General features: G+C 53.8%; 1 long non-coding RNA gene across 4 annotated transcripts in view; it reads left to right on the forward strand.

Annotated features, from left to right (window-relative positions):
* Positions 1-6,594: 6,594 nt before the first annotated feature.
* Positions 6,595-19,778, forward strand: part of LOC118540724 (uncharacterized) — a 34,176-nt gene continuing 20,992 nt past the window's right edge. For 3 of the 4 annotated variants that reach the window (XR_004919777.2, XR_004919774.2, XR_004919778.2), the window contains exons 1-5: positions 6,595-6,698; positions 9,278-9,354; positions 9,600-10,336; positions 12,050-12,163; positions 16,748-16,925. This is a non-coding gene — a long non-coding RNA (uncharacterized LOC118540724). Of the gene's footprint in view, positions 6,699-9,277; positions 9,382-9,599; positions 10,337-12,049; positions 12,164-16,747; positions 16,926-19,778 lie in introns of all 4 variants that reach the window. The other variant, XR_004919776.2, reaches the window with a different exon arrangement.

Here is a 19,778-nt window from a genome sequence, read left to right on the forward strand (position 1 = left end):
GTACTGGGCCAGGTGGCCGTGGTCGAGTGGCCGGCCAGGTCCACAGAGAGCCCACAGGGCCCAGCAAAGAGGCTGCAAGTGGGGAGGCTTCTTTCTCCTTTCTTTCTGGTCGCTCATGGGGACTGGCAAAGCCCAGCCCCCAAACAGTGGGGTTCAGCAGCCGTGTTCTCAGGCATTTTGGAGAGAATGGTGTTCAAGGCCGTCCTACCCACATGAGAAAGGCAACTGCATGTCTGGGGCAGGCCCACACAGTGCACAGAGCACAGATCTTTTGCTCATTGACCTAGCAGTTTTTCTGAATTTACTTTTTTTAAAAATTAAATTAAATTAAATTAAATTAAATTAAATTAAATTAAATTTTATTATTATTATTTTTAAAGGAGATAGAAGTTTCTGAACACGCCACAAGGGAGTGGCAGGCAGGACAGCAAGGGAGAGACTGTCTGCCTTACTTTTTTTTTTTAACTACAAAATAAATTTTGCTTCCTATAAAATAAAGGCGAACAACAACAACAAAACAACATCTTTTTGCGCACTCTTCGGGTCCTATAGCTGGAGACACACGGTGACTACGGCACTCATTTTATTCTCCTCATTTAATCTTACTACCAAAAGGAGGCATTTTATCCCCATTCTACAGATCATGAAAATAAGGCCCAGGAGGCTGAGCAACCAAGCCAAGGCCACACGGGGAGCAAGTAGACTTGCACCAGAGGTCTGATCGCAGGGCCCAAACCCTCAACCACCAGGTGAGACTGGGCCACCAGAGGGCTGAGAAAGAAGGCCGGCAGGGGGGCGTTGTCCTCACAGGGCTGTCACCCCCAGCCTCTCATTTGCAGCACAGCTTCTGAGCTGTTCTCTCCCGTGGGAGTCATGTGCATGTGCTTCCTTCTGGCTTTTTGGTGAAAGCCAAGGGGCGGGGGGTTCCCGTGTTTGCCGACGCCCTTCCCGGGGGCATAGACCGTGACACGGACATCCTAGGGTCCACAAGGGAGGACTGTGTGCCCCTGGGACCCCTGCCTCTTTGTGCAGAGGGCCCCTAATTGCCCCGTCTCCTGGACGCCCTTGACTCTGCACCAGTGAGCCGGTGGCTTCCGGGTGAGGCTGAGACAGATATCACCAGGCTTGGCCCAGAGAGGCCGGCTGTGCTCTCTGGAAGGATCGAGACCTTGAATGTTTAAATTGTAAGCGTGCCCAGAATTGGCCCCCTTCCCTTTGCCGTTAAGAAGACAGGTCTTGCTGTAGTCATCACTGAAATCTAGTACAAATGTCTTCTCTTGGAGGCTCTTGGGTGGGGTGGCAGTTTTTCAACTGTCAGCGATCTTTTAGTTTAAAAAAAAAAAAAGCAAACTTTCCAGTCCTGTTCTACCTGGAATACATTTTCTTCTGGGGGGGGGGCCCTCCCCCAGGCCTCAGCAGTTATGTCAACAGAGTAAAGCCAGCCCCCTCCCTAGCCTCGGGCAGTTGAATGAAGTAGTTCTTTGCTCCACCGAAGGAAATATTTCCATGGAGTTGGGCCAAGAAAACCCCTTGCTTGAATCCGGGGGCTGGCCCACACCCAAAGCCAGGGGTGCCGGGTGGGGGCGGGTCGGGTCGACGTGGCCACCTTTTCCTCGTGTCAGGATGTGACTTCTAAAATCCAACCCATGGCGGTGTTCTGCTCCGCCAAGATCCCATTCTTGGCCTGCCTCATCCCCTGCTAAATGGATTTCTTTAGGCCCCTCCTGTAGGAATGAAACCAGTGAAGTTCACTCTGTTTTGCTGCTACCAGCTCAGAATTTGCTCCCCTCTGGTGCAGGTTCGAGAGAGCTCTTCCAGAAGTTGGGTGTGGCTGTGGGGCTCCCCCAGCCCTTCTGTGCCCACCCCCACCCCCACACCATTCTTGGAAGCCTCCGTCCGGGGACTGTGCCTGAACTACTTAGGAGGGGAATCCTGAGTCTCTTGGTTTGTATTTATTTCAGAAAAACATTTCATATTTGAGGTCTCTAAGGAGGAGGCTCAAATGGTCAGTCATCTTGCACTGCTGCATTTTTTAAAAAAATGCACATTATAAAAGCAGTACATGTAGTAGAGACATGCATAAAAGTAGAAGAAAAATCACCCTAAATCTATTCACCCAGAACAACTGTTTTCTTGGGGGGGCCTTTGGGGGTAATTTTGGCCTATCACCTTCCCATTCTTTTTCATTGGCTCTGGTCATGGAAAGTATTGGTAAAGAACAGTGTCTACCCTCTCTCCCACATACCGCAAACCCCCAGAGCCAAACACATACACACGCTGCCTTGAAGCCCAGCAGTCTACCGGGAAGCAAGCTTTATCCTTGGCCTTTTGCAAAAGGCGCTGACTTTTATTTGTCTTTTAATATCTACAATTTGACAAACTCCTCCACGCAAAGGTTGAGGCTGCACCCAGAAACCCAGGTTTCAGGGAAGCGGGGCCTTCCTGATATTGGTGTCCTGGGTAGGAGAGGTCCAGAAGTTCAGACGCAGCTGCAGTGTACAGCTCCCCACTTCCCAACCCCAGAATGACGACCTCTGGCAGAGACCCCCGAGCATCCAGATCACAGGGAATGTGGGTATGAATTGTGTTTGGATAATAAATAAGTAACAAGCGAGCCCCTCGTACAAGTCCTTAAATGCGAAAGAGGTTAGACTTTATTTTGAAGGCAAACTCAAGTTCCAGAGAGGGGCGCCTGGCTGGCTCAGGCGGTAGCATGCGACTCTCGATCTCAGGGTTGCGAGTTCAAGTCCCACGTTGGGTGTAGAACCTACTTTAAACTTCCTAAGGGGATGTTAGCATCAGAGCAACGGGTTGGTGTGCATTCTAGAAGAGCCACTGGCAATTCCGGGACCCCAGAAGATGGGACTATTATTTGATCATTTCCCCCAAATCCCTGACAGCTTGAGGTCCAATCTCTCACCTTATAGGAGGCAGAGAGGCTGTTCCTGACAGTGCCCAGGCATCTCTACCCCAAAATAACTTCATGGGAAGGCCTTCTGAATACGCTGCTGCTTCTCTGACTTTGGCTGAGGTCTACGGAGCGGGGGTGGGGGGGCGGGGGGGGCGATGCTGGGGGGTTCAGAGATGTGTGATTTCGGGGCATTGGAATTGTCAGAGGCTGGCTTTGGAACTAGCGATTAGGAAGGTACGGTCTCACTGTAGCCACTTGTGGGAAGTGTGGAAGGGGCCTCAAGAGATTTCTGGGGAATACTACCATTTTAGGGGTACCCGGAAGACTGGGAAAATCTGCTTAGAGGAGCAGCCACTCAGGGGATGCTATTTTGTAAAAGCTTGCAGTGTGGTTTTTAAGAAGAGAGTGCATTTACCCATGGCTGGGAGATTGATATAGGAGGACCTTGTCTTCATTTCCTGGCCAAATCTTAGGACATTTGTACACTTGCCCACAAGTATGTACATGTGGATAGGAGACTGCTCACACAGCTTTTGAGGGTTCCCAAGTATGAATTAAAAAAAGAAGAAAAATGTGTGCTTTGAATTAGATCTATGTGAAAAAAAAAAAAAAAAGGCAACAGGCTAAGCCATGCGTCTGGGACACTGGCTCTCCTCCAGGGCCCTTCAAGAGAGCTGGGTTTCAGCATGTACAGAAAGAAAACGAGTCATTTCTCAAACCTGGATTTCCTTGTCTGTTTGGCCCTATTGATATCAATCTGAGCCCTCAAATGTCCTTTTTTGAGCAAGGAAAGCACGCACGACATTGCTCAGATTGAGAAACAGTTTGGATCCAAATATTACCATAGATTTGGCTCTTTCAAGTTATTTCTTCCATTGCTTTGGACCAATAAATATTTAAAAAGTTAGGTTCTGAGCTCCAGAAAAGCCAACAAAAACATTTAAACATATGGATATCTTTTTTTATTGTGGTTAAAACCATGCTCAGTAGAGATTAGTTTACAGCAGTGTTTTCTTTCTCTCTTTGCTTTTTTTTTTTTCTATCTTTTTCTTTCTTTCTTTCTTTCTTTTAGGAAGCCAGAAGGATAAACATGTTGCCATGGTGTTCTGTTTAAAATAAAATACAATGGAAAGAAAAGCAGAATGATGAAGTAACCACATGGACTGCAGGATACACCTGATACTAATTACTGTCATGCAGAATGTTCTGGAAGACATTTGACTCGCCTGATGTATACATTCAAATCAAGCAAAGCAGGACTGGAAGGCTCCTTGGGGACCATCTTGTCCAACTCTTTCCTTTTTCCAGATGAGGAAATAGGGGCCCAGGGAGAGGCCTGGACCTCAGCCTCCCAGTTAGGAGGGAGCGGAGCGGGGATCCACCCCCCCCCCCCCCGGCTTTTGTCGGAAACACATAATTTCCAGGGTCCTTTACCTTGGCCTGTCAGTAAGACCCTGAAAAAGAGGAGTGGGCTTTACCATTAAACTCTTGAGCACAGGGCTTTGGAGCCAGGGAGACCAGAAAAAAAGCAGAGAGGCTGATTGCACTAGGAGGCCCAACTTTCCTCCTGGGCGCCAGGCCCTGAGAAGAGATGCGCATGGATGTCTGGAGTTTCTCCTTCCTGGGCCTCCCGGGGGCACCCAACCAAGGCCTGGGGCTCCTCCCAGAGCATCAACTCATGTCCTTTTGGGGCTGCAGGGCTGACGCCAGGAGGCACTGTCTCTAGGACAGCCTCCAGGGGCCCAGAATGCGTGGCTACTGACGCTCTCTGGTGGCCGCCTGGGCTCCCACGCAGGCCTCCCACGCGTGGGGGGCGAGCGGGAGCCCCCGTGACAATGCGCACCCCTCGCCTCTGGCCCCGAGAGGCTAGCAACCGGGCCTGCCGGCGTCTGATTGGCTGCGCAGGCCTGACGACAGGGGCTCCTGAACGCTGATTGGTCCCGGCCCGCTCCGGCTGTTTCCTAGCTATTAATACTGAGGCTAATAAACGTTCTCCTGTTGACAAGGATGCTCGGAGCCATGATTTTTTGAAGCTTTCTTGACGTCTGCACCTGGTGCAGGCCTTTCTGTCTCGCTAGTCATGATGGGGGACTCTAGTCTCTGGGGCTCCTTGCGTGCTCCCCAGGCTGTAAATTGAGTGTTCTCCCCACCCACATTATTTGACACTTTAGGGTGGCTCCCCGCCATGCCCCCCAAAGCCCACTCTATCTCCATCTCCTCAGCAGCACAAGTGCTCACCTATAAACGAGCCCCCCGCCCAAGGCTCGGTGTCTCTCGTGACCTGGTGGTCCACTTTCACCTCCCTACCACCACCCGTGGGCTTACAGATAGCTCTGTCCCTTCTTTTCAGCCCCAGAGTCTCCTGCCTGTGTGAAAGCCCCCTCGCAGGATCGCTGGGCATGGGGGGGAGACGGGAGGCTCGATCGGAAGCTGCTTTGAAACTTCCCCCCTCCAAGTAGTGCGGGGGGAGCTGTTCTAACTTGATAGTCCCCGCAGGGCCCCTCTGCCTTTCCCCTTTGGGACCCATCACTCATTCTCACCCCTCTTCTGTCACTAGGCGCTTCATCCTTGCCCTCCCGGCTGCCACCCACCTGTCACCCTAAGATAGATCCTTAGTCCCTTTCAACAGCATTTTGACCTTTTCGAGAGGACATTTGATTGACGGCCCTGCCCGCTTTGCCACTCAGTGCCCGGCAGAGCTGCCGAAGGCACCACCTGTTACGGATTAAATCTCATGTGCCAAGTCCCGGAGCACGAGGCCGTGCAGCTATGCTCTGCCCCAACATGTGTCGCTGCCTGTTTCCCCGGGGCGGTCCGGGGAGGGGGAGGGCTTTTCAAAGTGTCTGTGTGGGGGAAACCACCTCAATTTTGGGGGGTACCCCATGCATCTCCACGTGGGACACGGTCCTCCTCGAAAAGTACTTTCCCTAGAGGGACACGGCTCCTGTCTAAATTATTATTAGGACCCCGGTTGGGGAGGGGTACCCCCTTGTGAACATGTAGGAAACAGACCCCCTGGCAGAGGAAGGGACGTTGCAAGGTTCTCGTGCACAGGTTGTGAGCGGCAAAGCCCGGGACTCAAAACCCGGTTTTTTTTCTGACTCGGAGATGCAATGCTGTGCGGAGGCTTCCATGTCAAAGATAACCAATCAGAAATGGACGGGTGGGCTAAAAGGGGGTGACAGCCGCTGACTTACATTTGGGTACTGGTTATCTTGCTCGGGGCGTTTTTTTTTTTTTTCCGGGACAATAAGCAGAAAGCATCATTTTCTTTCCCTAAGCCGCATCCTCTGGTAGAGGTTCCGAAATAGTCAGGTGTGTGATCTGCTGCCCCCAGCGCCCCAGCTTTACCCTCGGCCCGCCTGAGGAAAACCATCCCTGGTTCCGTTCTCCCAGCAAATTGTGCAGACAGATCGCCCTGCTCGGCGAGCGGGTCTCGCGTAGGGAAAGAGCACCAGCGAACACAGGGTGTTGGTCATGGCGGCGAGGGGCACTGCGGCAGATTTTTTTCCTCCCTTCTTTGCTGCAATCTGGGTGCGGCTAGAGCAATTTGTCATAGAATCTGGGGGGCTCATTTTTCCGGCCAATCACTTTTGGAGAAATGAGCGCATTGCAGCAGAATGCGCTGACGTCAGAGACCACCCCTTCTGCGCCTCCATATAAACCCCACCCAGCCAGCCCCTAGCGCAGACGGCGGAGAGCTGAGATGGAGCGCGCCTTGGCCCGCTGGCCTTGGCCGCAGCTCCTCGGGAGAAGCGGGGCGCCCACGCGAGAATCTCCCCACCTGGTGAGTGGTTGGCCATCCTTGCCCGAAAGGATGTGCAAATCGAAGACGACACCCCTTCGAGGTTGGGCTCTGTCCTCCTGGACATGCCGATGACTGATGCCGTGGACCTTCTCTCGAAGGCGGCCACCTCGCCTGGTCCCCGAGTGTCGGCGATGAAATTCTGTCAGGCAGGAAGATCTCGAGGCACATTTTCCTGGGGTGTGTGTGGGGGAATCAGGGCCCTTTTCTTGTCCAGTCCTTAGCTTGAGGGTAGGCTGGGTGGTAGGGGCTTAAATGAAGACCTGGGGGAGGAATCCGATCAGATCCCGTCAGAATCCCGTGTACCGCAGTCACTGGGGTCCAAGACCCTGATTTTCTGTGCTCGAAGCCACCTTTAAAATCACGGTTGGTGGGAGATATGGCGGCGGGTGCATTTTGCATGCCCCACGAGTTGGGGGGGGGGAAGGCACCTAAAAAGAAGAGTCTCCCAGGTAGATTTCCCCCCTAATTTTTGGCTGGGTTCTTGGTGGCCCGTAGGCGTGAGGAGTACAGGTTCCCGACCGCAAGGGATTGCGAATCCAAATACACGGGTTTAGTGCAGAGCAGACTCCAGGCAAAATTTAGAGTAAAATTGCTAACTGCTATCATCTGGTTGCCCCCGATCAGTCACTTTAATAGTGGAGAGATATGGCGCCCAAGTGCAGATCCATCAGAAGCCCCCTAGGATCAGTTCCGTAGGGAAGGGCGGCTGGGGGGAGGGTCAAGTCATTGGGGGCACTGGCAGAATAGAAGCAGGGGGGTGGGTTGGGGTGGAGAGAAGGCCATGTCCTTGGGGCTGGGGGAGGCTAATCAAGAGGGAAGAGAGAAATACGGAAAAGGGGGCGTGTTGGGGGTTGTCCAGGCGCTGGGAGTTGGGAATTGGGGGTCGGGGGTCTTTTTAGCATCGCGTGATGGTCGCTAGAAGATTCTGACATGTTGCGGGCTTTTGACTTTTGATAAAGTCGTCTTTTGCCATTTCCTTTGTCCCTGTCAAGCCCCCCCACGCCGCCCCCTCCCCACTCTGGGCCGGCGGGCTCCGGGGGGGGGGGCGCGCGAGCGGGTTGCTACGTGGCAGGTTTCTGGAAAGTTCTCTTGCTGGCCGCCAGAGGGCGCCGGTGGCACTGCGGAATTTTGGGGGGCGGGGTGGCGAGGGGAGGTGGCCTTTGTTCTTCTGCTGGAGGGGGTCGAGCGCGGGATTTACTGGAGAATTCTGGATTCATTTACCTGAGGGGGAAATGTTTTAAGATCTGGGGCTTCACTGGGGAGCGGCTGGAGCATTCACGCTGGGCAGAGATGCGGTGATTCGCACTGGCTGTGTGACTTAGGGTGTCGTGGAAGAGCGTGGACGCAGATTAGTTTATCTTAGTCGGTTTTGGTTTTGGGGGTCTTAGGAAGGTGTGGCTCATCTGAGCAGGATGAAGGGGTCGTAAAATTGTTAATTAGGTGTCATCGTGCGAGGTCTTAAAATTCTTGTTGTGGCCAAGAAGGGAAATGAGATTGCGCGGTGGGAGGGGGTGGGGGGTCGATGGTGCTCTGGATGATTTTAGGTGGTTTTGGCTGACTTTATATTATTTTTTAGCGATACTATTTTGTGTCATGTGTCCAGAGACCACACAAATGAGTGAAAACAGTGTATCGAGAACTGGGCCTTTATAATTTTAATTAATTTATGTTTAAGTGGACTTACCGAAGGTCACAGCCAAGATTTCTGTGTTTTTACTTATTAAAAGTGGAATCGTGTTCTGGAAAGATCCTATGGAGAGTGCCTTCTTGATAGCCTTATGTGTCTCTCTGATGCAGGGTGACCCCCATAGTTGGGGTGCTGAAGGGCCCTTGGACATGTTTTGGGGGGGCGCTGCTCGATGTCCACAGGTGGATTCTGGCATGCGATGGCGGGTGTGGTGTTTCGGGGACATAGCGGCCCTGCGCGATGTGCTGGGGTGGGCTGTGGCCTCCCCGCAACCCAGCCTGAGACCTGTTGCGCGCCCCCCCGCCCATTCTATGCCAGCTGTGCCCCTGGCAGCTGCGGGCCAGGCGCTGCGGGGGCGCGGGAGGGTCTGCTGCGCGCGCGCGCGCACGCCGCAGGTGGCTGTGCTCCTGAGTCCTGGGTGCTGGCCGCGCGCCCCCTAGCGGTCTGTGTCTGCAAATGGTTCTTGGCCCGCTAGGCCTGGCTTCAGGTTGCGCATGCGCACACAGCTGACACTTGTGCCCTGTCAATCAAGTCTTCCTTACCCCCTCCCACTTCTCTCCCTCCTCCCCTTTTCAGCTCTTTCCTTTCTGCCCCTCCCATTTCTCCTCTTCCCCCTCCCCTTTCGTTTTCCTCATCCCTCTTTTCCCCTCCCCTTCCTCTCTCCCCTTCCCTCCTCCCTCCTCCCCCTGCCCTTCCTCTTCCTTCCATGCCCCTCCCTCTTCCCTCCTAACTCCTCCCTCCTCCTACCCCCTCTTTCCCACAGCTCCCTCCCTCTCTCTCTGACTGCCCCCTCCCTCTCTCTGCTGTTCCTGTGCTGACCGTTAGAGGTCATCAAGATGGTTTCTAATCCGGCCCCCTTCCCATGCCATAGGGTCTCTTCAGGGATGACATCATCCGTTCACCTCCTTGTCTTCAAGGACCACCTCTCGATGCCACGCTGCTGCCAAGGTGCTTGCTGCTCACCTCCACCTGATGGTACCTCAGTCCCTCTTTGTGGCAGTGTATAACCCAACCTGACGGGCAGAATCCCCACCCCTGCCACCCTCTTTGCACCACCCCCAGACCCATTAGCAATTAAAAGACCATTTTAAATATTAACTAATTAGTTTTAGTTGTAATTAATTGATTTAAATTTTAATTACTACCTAGACTTGGGCTTTTAAGTGGGTCCTCTAACCTTTGATCAATTGCAGAGGACACTAGGAGCTCCGACCCCTGGATGGCACCTGCATACAAAGCAGCCACTGGCAGAGAGCCCCCGGGACGAGGATGATGGAGGATGAAGAGGACCAGATCCGACCAGCCAGCTCTCCCTCTTGGCTGAATGCTTAAACCATTGCCCTAGTGAGGGGGCATTGGTCATTAACCCCTGGCCTTTGCTATGCTTATGCCTTGATGCTATGAATACTTTCCTCTAAGTCTCTGCTTGTGTTCATGTGCCAGCGACCTGGAGTGTTTCCCTCCCCAAGGAGTTGTCAGTCTCTCTGCGACGACAACCCTGTTGTTGCCTGTCTGATGTCCTGAACAGAAGGATCCCTTTGGGAACTTCTCAGGAGGGGGACCTGGGCCAAGGGCTCCACCAGCATCTCACTGGCAATTCCAAGGCCCAGGGTGGGCTTCTGGAATGAGCATGAGCCCTGACGCCATGCTACCGAACTGCCAAGGGCATCCCCACCTCTTCTCAGATCTCCCTGTTCTTTCTGGGGAATGGGGACAAGAAGAGCAGCCTCCCAGGGTTGTTGTGAGTATTGAATGAGATAAAACTGCCTCAGGCAGCGCTGGGCGTAGAGTTGGTGGTCAGCAAATGTCTGGTGAAAAAAGTCTGGTAGGTCAGTCCCTTCCCACCCCTGTCACTCTCGTCTCATGCTTCTCGTTTATTCTCCCGCAGCGCTCCAGGCAGCCCCTGTCTGCGGGGCTCTCCTTGAAGCAGGTAGGGGTCCACCAAGATGGGCGTTGGGCTGACCTGAGTAGGAACATGAATCTTGCATGTGGTCATTTCCAGAGCACTTTCTATGTTCTACCAGTGTCTTATTTCCGTGTCGTGCATACCTATGAACGAAGCAGTCTCATTTACAGATGAGAATGGGTTCGACATTGATTTGGAGGGATTTTAAAAGGGTCGGGGGTGGCAGGGGAAAGAGGACTTAGGAGAAGCAAGTGCCCCCTCCCATGGCACAGGACACATTCACATTCACAGCAGGGACACTGAGGCTGGAGGAGTGTAAGTGTTTTGTCACATTGTTGGCAAGAGAAGAGGTCAGAGTTGGACCCTGGGTGCCCTTGTGGTTGCCCCTCACCCCCCCGGCCCAGAGTTCTACTAAGAGCCTTTTGATTTCCAATCAGGCATTTGACAGTGGGATAGCCTCTTTGAAATCCCAGCTGTCTAGTGTGGTCTCGGGGGCCTGGGTGGCCCCAGTGCTGGTGCCATGTGCTGGTTCCACCTTTCAATGATGGTGTGACCTTAAACAAGTCACTTAACTTCTCCAAGCCCCAGTCCCTTTCATGGGCTAAATGGGGATTTAAAAAAAAAAAAAAGAAGAAGAAAAAAAAAGCACCCGCATTTATCTACCCCACAGGGCGCTTTTGAAGACCAAATGATGTAACCACTATGAAAGTGCTTTGTAAATCGCTGTGGAAATTGCTAGATACTTAACTCCCGGGGTTAGCGCCTCGTGGTGCACATGCCCAAGCCCATTCTCCCTCGGTAATAACGGCACCCAGTAGGTGCTGTGTGTGTTTGCGCTCAATAAATAAATTCCAGAGTAAATAAAAGCAGAATTAATTCAACAAACATTTTCTGGAACGCCGACAATATGCCCAGCACTCCAGGCCTGGTATGTGATCCAAAGATGATGAAAACAGTCTCCTGGAAGCTAATTGGGGTCCTCATTCGACCCGCACTTTCTTTCGTCCCCTTTTAAGCCAACCAGTTTTGTCCGGACAAGACAAAAACAACTCCGGCCGCTATAGAGAAGCCCAGCTCGATGGAGACAATAGCTCCTGGGCATCTGAAAGGGGCTGATTGGATTATGTGGCAAATAGAAGGTGGAAGGGTGACTTGGAAGGTGACAAATGAAGTGGGCGGAGAGCTGCTCTGAGTTAATCCAGGCTATTAGGAGGGAACCTTTTGTCTTCCAGGGGCTGGCAGGAGCTTTTACCACTGGTTTTTACATCCTTAATGTAAGGACGCATAATTTATGGTCAGTGAAAATCCAGGCCCCGGTGAGGTTTGAGTGGGCCGTACAATTGAGCGTCCTGCTACCAGTGAGTAATTACAGTGAACATTTATGTCTCCCTTTGCAGTCCGCAAAGGCCTTTTGCAACCGTGGATTCATTTGAACCTCACAACTCCCTGTCCCGACCCCGGGGCTGGCCTGCCACCTCCAAAGGGAATAGAGGCCATCAAGGTGTTATTCCGACTGGGGTCCCACGGCACATTTGCACCCCCGTCCCCTCTTGGGTAGTGAAGGAAGAGGTGTCCACTGCACTGGCCCCTCCTGTCTCAGACCTACCTGTCCCTCCCGCCACCAGTTCTTCCCTCTCAATTCCTAACTTTGCTCTCTCCACAGCAGGGAGCCTCCCAGGGCCCCCCCACCCCGACCCCCTTTCCAGCCACTACAGCCTGTCTCTTTCCTTTTCGCAGCCAAGCTTCTCGAAAGGCCTGTCTACACTTGCTGTCTTCCTTCCTCACCTCCAATTTCCTCTTCAACCCACTGCTTCCTGACTTGTTCTGCTCCGTCGAACGACCCTACCTCAGGTAATGACTTTTCTGTCGCTTAACTCTGGACACGTTTCCGGCTCACAGACACACGGACACACGGACACATTTTCATTCTTGGCCCTCACAGGGCTTTCGGCTCTGGTTCCCTCCTGTTGACATATACTCCCCAGATGCTTCACAGACTCACCTGCTCCTGGCTTCCCTCATTCTTAGTTTCTCCTAGGAACTGGAGTATCCACAGCTCTCCTGTCTGGGAGCCTGCCTCTTACCGTCTTACCATCTTGCCACGTTTGAGGCCTGGCTGAACCACCTGGTGTTGAGGCCTTGGGGTTAGTCAGGTTTTCCAAGCCATGTTTTTCTCAGTTCTGGAATAGGGTTACTAATCTTTACCTGGCAGGTCAGGTGGGATGTGTTGCAGGTAAGAACCAGACACTAGTTGAGGGACTTGAAATAAGGTCAATAAAATGTTCATGAGAAAACTGGAGTCCCCGTCAGCTTTTCTGGCAGGTTATGTTCCCACGGGGAGAACCAAAGAGGGAAGAAAAACATGGGGGGTGATGGGGGGGGGAAGAGTAGCAGAGAAAGAAAAAGAAAAAAAAAAACAGTAAGAAAAGACACTAGAGGCCCCAAAAAGTGGGGAAGGGAGACTTAGAAAATATTGAAATCTACCAAAAACCCATCCAGAGAAAGGTTTCCTCTAGGGTCGGGTCCGGCTAAAAGAAAGTAAACAGGAAAAAGGTTTTAAATTGATTATCCCAGTGACAAATCCCAGGAAGCTTTCAAATCAAATTGCCCCATTTTGGGTTTTTAACTCCTTCTATCAAGTTTAACCTCTTTACCTCCTGCATCCTGGTTAAACCCTCCCCAGCCCCCCTCGCTGGTGATTAAGTCCCGAAGGTACACGCAGCCTTTCAGCGGATGAATGGCCCACAGAAAGCGCCCTCCCCCTCCCCCCCCAGCTGTGGTTTTCAGTTTTATTCCACTTTCCGCCCTTTCCCCTTAATGAACACAGGGCTAATCTTGGGTCTTGTCAAGGAAGAGGCTGCAGACGTTAATGAGGTAGCTGCTGGATTCCAATATTCGTCTCATAAGGAGCCCTTCTTTGTCTGCGAAGGAAAAACACACTGATTATCATAATGAGGTGAACTGGCGTCCGCAGGCGGGGGCGACCGGTGCTTAGGCCACACTTCTAATTCTGGTGCTGGAGCCCGGGTTTCATTTGCTCCTCATTTAAGTCTTTGCCTCTGTCCCAGTGAGGGGTCCATTGAGTGGGGTTGAAAGTTGAAGGCCGCTTTGGGAAGCCTGCCGCAGATAGGGCTGCTTTGCAGAAAGTTCCTTTGTTCGACTGTACTACACACAGATGTCGCAGTGGTCCAGGCGCTCCATGCCTCCTGGATTCAGTCTCCAAAAAGCCCGGGAATGGGCGTGCGCGTTTCCTACTAGAGCACGCACCTGACCTATTTCAGGACTCACTGATCATTAAAAACTTAATAATCTACCTGTAGAACCCATGGGATTATCCTAAGGCCAGCACCCATGGAATGCCCCATCCTGGTCAAGAAACAGATGGATATTGGTGCCCCAGAGCCCCCCCCCCGCCCCCCCAACGGAACTACAAGGTTTGCGGTTCACATTTGGCTCCCACATACTGCTGAGCGCGAGTGTCAGAGGGCCAGCGATTTGTCGGGATCACTCAGTGAGCCAAGTGCCCAGAGGGGACTACTCCGATCTGGCATCAGAACCCATAGTCCCTGCTTTTACCTGTTTCATATCTCCCTCCCCCATATGCCCTTTGCCCCAGTGGAATTCCCCCCCCACCCCAAGCTTCTGTCCTGATCTTTGGATGCCCCAGAGCCCATCGATATCTTTAGAGCAGGTAGCCCCCCAAGTCTGAAACCTGCCCTTCTGTGTCCCAAGTTCTGGGTTTTTCTCACTCCAAGGCCGATCAATCAAGATTAGATCACTCCCAGTTAATCAACGGACTCTAGCCAGACCTTCAGCCAAATGGAAAATGGTGGGAGGAGGGAGGAGGCCCACAAGTTCTCTGTTGGTTAAAGGTACTCTGGCATCATGGCTCAGAGTTAAGCTTGCTCTTTTCAAATCTGCAAACCCAGCTTCTCAGGCACCTTAACCATGTCAAAGGATGTCCAGGTGACCCAGATGTTGCCTGGGTGAGGGGACTGGTAAGGATGAGCACCTCTGAAATTAGGGATCCTACCAAAGCCTACCCCACTCTGTAGTTATTGGAGAGTAACATGATAGAGCAGTTCCTGGTGTTTCTAAATGAGAGGACTTAATTTTAAATAGGAAAAAGTTAACCACAGACCTTTTCTCCAATAAATAGTAATTAAAATACAGGCCCCCAAGTCATTAATATGCCAGCATCTAAGAACCTGGGAAGGCCGTGGAAGGCATTGGTTGGCCAGGATCTTGGGGGTTTTGTACTCATTCCATTGTGTACCCATTCACCCCGAGTGCCTGGCATTGACAAAAATCCTCTCCCCCAACTCTGCTCCTGCTTGGGTTTCTGGAAACTAGGCAGTCTTCTTAGGCTTTTCTGAGGCCACCAGCAGAGGGGTCTGAGCTAATTGCTCCCTTGAGTATAGGGGTGGCCTGTTGTCACTTGCCCCCTTGTTTCTACCGCATCCCTTCTATGCCTGGGAAGGACATCGCTCTCTTCTGCCTGTGCACACAGGACCCCCCGCTCCCCACACTTCCAGCCCAGGGGTCCAGTCTGGCTTCCTGCGTGAGCCCCCTGGCTCCCAGAACCCACTGGTCTCAACATCCTTCATTAAATCAATCCTGGAGGCTCTGGATAGTTCTAGGAAGAGGTGGCTTCACCAGGTGGAAAAGCAGAGAATGTGTGAGGCCAGGAGATGCCCCCACCCCACAATTCTGAGTTTCTGTTTTTCTGCTTTTACTGCCCACCTCTGTTCTCCACCCCCTTCCTCCCCTCCTTTCATCACCATTTCCTGGTTTGGTCCTCTGGCGGTGCCCTAGGCCAGCCCATGCCTCCTCTGGATGCCCCAGCCTCAGCTTGGCACAAAGTGGGGCTCAGTAAGAGTATGTGGGATGTCTGTTTGGGCAGGTGAGTCAATGAAGGAACCGCCATACTTGTGATGCTAGACGGTAGTCTTTGGGGACTGAGGAGCTTTAGGCAAGGGTGGAGGGTGGATTTCATTTCACTGAGGGGGAGTGGGCATCGCTCCACTCCCAGCCCCATTTGAGCTGGGCTTTGCTGGTCCTGCCCCTTCATTCACTCAGGCGTCCATCCCGTCATCCAACAGTTGATCCTTACTGAGCGAGCCCACGGCCCGGCCCCGGCTCGACCCCGGCATCCCTTAGCGCGTCCCTTGATGGCCTCTGCCTCCCCGGGAGGGCTGGCCGGGGGGTGGCTTCCGCTGAGGGCGGCCTCATGCTGTGTCAGGTGCTGGAGCAGTGGCCTCCGGCTCTGCGGAGAAGGCCGGCAGAGGGGTGTGAGGGGTAGGCCTGGTCTGCCTTCCTTGGGCCAGTTGGCCCCCGTGACCTTTAATTTAAACCCTGGAGCTCACTTGAAGCTGCCCATCACCAGGGCTCTGCCCCCTCCTGCCCCCTCTGCCTCTGCCCCCCATCCCGTAGCTGAGTGCTGATGGCTGCCCTGGCCCCCTGCCCTACAGCTCAGGACTGAGGCGGGGGCACAGGAACCGCTGTGGTGTGTGTGCCCCTCGGGCTCTGGCCACAAGGGTCTCCCTCTTGAGTTGGGGTCTGTGACCTGGAGCTCTCCCTCCACGATGCCTTCCTCCCCCTGGGGCTAAATCTAGCCCCTCTGCAGCCCCAGCGATGGCTGGGAACCTCCAGGGAGCTCTGCAGGCTCTATCTCTGCCTGGTCGCCCACCTGCTCCGCTCTGTCTGGTGGCCCTCTTGCCCCACCTGCAGCTCTGCTTGCCGTAGTCTGTCGCCTGGCCTGACCCACATACCCCTTCTCCGTGCCCGAATCACTGGGCTCCTGACCCTCTGGACCTCAGCTGTCCAGCCCTCTGCCTAGCTGGTTGGTTTTCCTTGCTGAGCCCACACCTGTGGTTACCTGGCCCTGACTGCTTCCTCCTCCATCTCCCGCTTGCTTGCCTCTGGGCCTTGTGTTGGGTCCAAATGCCCCTCCTCCAGCCTAAGGAGCCCCTTTCCCTGTGCAGCCAGACAACTGGTCCCCAGTGCCCATGGGACAGGCCCCTGCTGGCATGCCACCTCCCCCAGCCATCCTCGGATGCCTCCTCCCGTGGGGGGGGGGCGACCATGGCTGCAGCCAGACTTCTGTCCTGCCCCTCCCCATCCCCCCAGACCTCTTGTCTTGTCCCACTGGGTGTTAGCCGCAGCCTTTGCCTGTGAGGCCTGGGCTCTGCCGTGCCCCGGGCCTCACGGCTGGTGCGGGGGCTGCCGTCTAGGCCCGTTGCTTCTCCTTCACCTCTTCATGTCATTGCTCATCTCCACGAGCCACCTCCTTCCACCAAAAACCACGCTGCAGGTGAGACTGGGCTCGATGCCTTTTCGTGTGTGTGTGTGTGTGTGTGTGTGTGTGTGTGTGTGTGTGTAGCTCTTCTGGAGTGCTAGCCTTGTCGTAATCCTGATTTCCTGCCTCTTCTGCAGGTCAGCCCTGTCCTGGGCACACCGGCTGCCACCTGGCTGGGCCGGCCGAAGAACCAGATGGAAGAGGCTGAAGCAGCCCCCGGAGGACCACTGGCCTGCACCACCGAGCCTGCCTTGCTGCCCGTGGCCTGACCTCTCAGGCCCAGCCCCGTGCCTCTCCACTTCCTCCTGGTTTGGGGTGAGTTTCTTGCTTTCTTGGGACACCAGGATGTCATTAGTTTCAGCTCACACATCTCTATTCAAGAATATATACATTTCGCCTGGGGAGGGGGCCACTACCAAGAGTGAATCTTCTCCACCAACCCCGCGGCCTCGGGGTCTGCAAGCTGCCTGGAGCCAGGACCATGGCCACATGGAGCCGGCATGGGTGGGGCCCACCCTGGGCAGTGGCATGCTGTGGGCCAGGCACGGTAAGTGAGGGGTGTCCACAACTCTGGCGAGAACCAACTCAGGCCAGGCACACAGTAGGTCCTCAGTGCAGCTTTGCTAGGCACGTGAATGAAATGAAGAACGGTGCATTTGCCCTCTCTGGTCTCCGAGGCCTGGCCAGAGGGCCAGCATGGAGACGTGGAAATGGGAAAGCTTGTCTGTCTGTAGAAAGCCTTTCTCCCTGAAAGCCAGTGCTATGTCAGCCCTCGTGAGAGTGCTGGGTTCTCACACACCAGGCTCTGATAATGTCCTTTAATCACAGAGTGGTTTTGAGTGAGTTCTTCTCTTGGCCCCTTTTCCTCACCCCTGAAATTGCAATGAGATGGGAATGTTTGGGTCTGTTTAAATAAAATCAGTAATGGTAGAGAAGAAGAAAGCAGAGGATTACAGCCACACAGTTCACGCCAGAACGAGTCATTTGTTTATCTGTGCTTTACTGATTCAAGACGCATGGATGGAGCCATGGGGGCTCAGGGCTGGGGCTCTCCTGGGGTGCCTAAAGCCAGCTTGGCCTCAAGGACCGGAGGGTCTAGCGGGGTTCCCTGGGGGTTTCCACGCAGTTACGTGGCCCCTGTGGCAGCTAAGCAAGGTGGACAGGAAGTGAAGGAAGCTCGGCTGAGGGCACTGTCCTTTTTTGGGTGCCAGGAGCCGACAGCGCAGGGGGCCGGGCTAGCGAGGCCAGCTCTGTGCCTGTGGGGCCTCGCGTCCAGTGCTCCTGGGGTAGCCACTGGGGTGATGGATGAGGCCAGTTAGACTCCTGGGGTGGTCTGGGTGGGAGATGGGGAATGGCCCGGCGAGGCTAACTCAAGCCCACAAACATTGATGGAGACTCGGGTGGGTTGCCCAGTGCCCTTGGGCCAGATGCCAGCATCCCCTTTGGTGCCCACACGCAGGGTCTGTGGGAGGGCAGGCGATGAAGAGAGCAGGGGGCTCCTCCTCCTGGTGCCGCAGACCCCCGCGCTCCCTGCGCGGTCCTGGGTTTCTAACTCAGCTTCCGTAATGCCCTTTCATCCCACAGCGGTTTCAGAGACAGGTCTGCCCTGCCCTTCTCCACTGAAAGGGAGATGGGGTGTGGATATTATTTTTAAACAAAACCCGTCAGTGTAGACAGCAAGGGGCGGAGGTATCCGAACCTGGGGACCGTTGTCTTTTGCCTGCTTGTTTTTGTTCCCTGGAGAGCTAGTCAGGCTGCCTTGAGGCGGGGAGTGTGTGCCCAGGGCTGAATCCAAGGAGGGGCACCAGGAAGGCTCTGCCCTGTGATATTTACTCCGTAGCTGGCATTTGCTGAGCCATTGCAAGCAGAGTGACGTGGCAGAGAGAGAGGCCTAGGAAGGAAGGTTTACATAGGGCAGGATGCAGGTCTGGGGGGGGGCGGGGGGGGTCGCATCCGGAGCTTGCCAGACGGATCCGCATAGCTAGTCTGAGCCAAGTGCCCATGGTTTCTGGATTCTTCCGGAGGGACATCTCAGCGCTCCCTCAAGGTGGGCTGAGCTGAGGGCCAGAGTCAAGGTGAAGGCAGGTGTCCAGCCCGCCCCAGCCCCTGCCAGCCCCCTGCCCCTCATCCTCCACCGCAGTGTGGGATGGCGTCTCTTTGGGCCTAGTTGTATTTCAGGTACACTTGTGAGTGTTCCGTCTCAGGCAAATAGATGTTTTTGTGTGTCACACGTATTTTGGGTTTTGTGTGTCACTAAGCAGAAAATAAAGACTAGATCAAGTATTCTTCTCAATTAAAGGAGTTAAAACAGAACATCATAAATCAGCCTTGTAGTCGAACATCCCAGGCATTCTTAAGTGTTAAAAGAAATGATCATTTTCAGGAAAATTCTTTTTTGGAGGGATTGGCCCATCCCTGAGCAGTAAGGGGTGGGTAGGAGCCCCTGACGGGCCCGACAGGGGGCAGAGGGCCCTGTCACTGTGGCGGGAGGGGTTTCTCTGTCCATTTGTTATGAGCGAGGCTGGTCCCCAGGGCCTGCCTCTAGCTGGATGCTTCCAGGAGGGCACAGATGTGCGGAGGAGATGGTGGTCTTGTCTAGAAGCTGGCGCTCCCGTCCCACTGGACTCCGCCTGGGGGGGTGGGAAATGGAGCCCAGAGCAGAGCTCAGCCTCTGTGCTCATGGAAAGACACAGAGTGCCCCCTCGGCCCCGTGTTTTCCCACCTGCAGGTTGCTTGGGGGCCTCACTGCAGCTTTCAGGGCCCCTGACCTCGTGCCTCCTGACTTGTGATTCAAACCCCAAAAGCATTTCCAAGCACATTTCTCCAAATAATGTCCAAAACCTGGCAAGACTTAAGGGCAACAGGATGCATGTGTTTCTTATTCGTTTACATGAAGTAACTTCAATGTGTTTTTTGTGAGCAATCTGACTTCCAGAAAGAGAAAAAAAATCGACCCATCTTTAATGAGCTTGCTAATGAATTTTTCCTTGAAAAGAAGAAGGCGGCTTTACACAGAAGGGGGTGTGGAGGGAGACAAATTAAGGTTCCGAAGGGTTAAAGGGCAGTGGGCGATGGAGGGAGCAGCACTGTCAGCGGAATTGAGAAAGGCCTGCAGCTCTGGGGGCAGTTTCTTTTTAGAAGACCCGTGTTTAACACAGTGTGAGTCCG

The sequence above is a fragment of the Halichoerus grypus genome, chromosome 8 (assembly GCF_964656455.1).
Source record: "Halichoerus grypus chromosome 8, mHalGry1.hap1.1, whole genome shotgun sequence".
Classification (NCBI taxonomy): Eukaryota; Metazoa; Chordata; class Mammalia; order Carnivora; family Phocidae; genus Halichoerus; species Halichoerus grypus.